The sequence below is a fragment of the Octopus bimaculoides genome, chromosome 2 (genome assembly GCF_001194135.2).
Source record: "Octopus bimaculoides isolate UCB-OBI-ISO-001 chromosome 2, ASM119413v2, whole genome shotgun sequence".
NCBI lineage: Eukaryota > Metazoa > Mollusca > Cephalopoda > Octopoda > Octopodidae > Octopus > Octopus bimaculoides.
This window is the reverse complement of record NC_068982.1, coordinates 22,671,210-22,672,879: the sequence shown is the minus strand read 5'-3', so window position 1 is coordinate 22,672,879 and position 1,670 is coordinate 22,671,210. Positions and strand designations below refer to the sequence as shown.

Here is a 1,670-nt window from a genome sequence, read left to right as displayed (position 1 = left end):
TAAATGCAGAGAACTATCAAGGAAAATAGAAAACGAAAGAAAGGGTAGTCTATGAATAAACCCGTAGTAAAAATAAATAGATTAATGTACAACATCTGCGGTCGAGTTTCTATGGGAAGCACATAAACAACACGTGGCTCACCGAATGAGTTACAAGAGGCTGATGAAACCGGCAATGAAGTTTACAAATTACCCGAACAATAACGTGGCTGTTTGGTAAGAAGATATAAAACCAACAATCCAAACTCCGAGATGACAGATGGATGAAGAAAATCTTGGCACCATTCTATCAGTGGCACCATTCTACTTGACACCATTCTATCAGTGGCACCATTCTACTAGTATTCTCCCGAAAAGATGTGGGAAATTTCGCAGTTCAACCAAAGTAAACGCTCAGTCTTAATTCATAAAACCCACGATGTAGTCGGGAGTGGACAAAGTACGTGTAGAACAGGTGATAGAAGTTGTTAACTAAGCTGATGCTTTCTGGGTAGTAGACTCGCGACCCTGAGGGGTTAAGTATTTACTGAAGCTTTGACGTTTTTCTAATGCTATGTTATGTCTTAACTTCCACTTTTAACCACGTAGTGGTTAAGAGCGCGGGCTACTAACTCCAAGATTCTGAGTTCGATTCCAGGCAGTGAACTGAATAATAATAATAATAATAATAATAATAATAATAATAATAATAATAATAATAATGACATCGAGAAATACCTTAGGAATGAGAACCCAGGTTCGAAATTTCCCAAGACACTTGATGAACGCTGGAGGGTATATAAGCCGAAACGTTGTGTTAACAACAAACGGGATGAGGACAAATATCCGTCAAATGTAAATAATGTACATAATTCCTCATCACTTAAATATAGAACAGGACACACTATTCGTTTACTTATATTTTCGAACAAGGGAGTTTAGGGTCCCCACTCAGCACAAAGCAACATCAGTTTACCGCAGTTTCTGGGTTATTTCTCTTCATCAGCACAGAATAACTGCTTGGCTAGAGATAGCATTGCTAAATTCCTGTTCAGGCTTGAGAAAAACACGACCGCTGTCACCATCGCGGCCATCACTACTTCAAAAGGTGGGATTTTTTCTAGCAGCAAAACATAAAACACCACCGATGCCGTCGCCAGCACTAACACGATAACTGACGGTTCGATACGTAGTAAGGGCGCTAGTAACCGCGCACACAGACTGATACCTGCAAAAGCATTTCTTTTGTAAGTGCTACAAGACTTTTCAAATGGTTCCAGGCGTGGTTGTGTGGTAAGAAGCTTGCTTACGGCCATATCACTTTGAAAACACCGGTTCTCGTCCGATCACCGAAGTTAAGCAAAGTCGAGCCTAGTTAGTACTTAGATGGGTGACCGCTTGGGAAACCTAGGTGCTGTAAACATGAAAAAAAAATGAAAAAAAGGGAAAAAAAAAAAAAATGCGGTGAGCTGGCAGAAAAGTTAACACGCCGGGCGAGATGCTTAGCGGTATTTCGTTTGCCGCTACGTTCTGAGTTCAAATTCCGCCGAGGTCGACTTTGCCTTTCATCCTTTCGGGGTCGATTAAATAAGTACCAGTTACGCACTGGGGTTGATATAATCGACTTAATCCGTTTGTCTGTCATTGCTTGTCCCCTCTGTGTGTAGCCCCTTGTGGGCAGTAAAGAAATA

General features: G+C 41.1%; 1 non-coding gene across 1 annotated transcript; it reads left to right on the top strand.

Annotated features, from left to right (window-relative positions):
• The first annotated feature begins 1,283 nt into the window (after positions 1–1,283).
• On the top strand, positions 1,284–1,402 carry LOC128247135 (5S ribosomal RNA). The gene has a single exon (XR_008263554.1). It is a non-coding gene; the product is annotated as a 5S ribosomal RNA (ribosomal RNA).
• Positions 1,403–1,670: the final 268 nt, after the last annotated feature.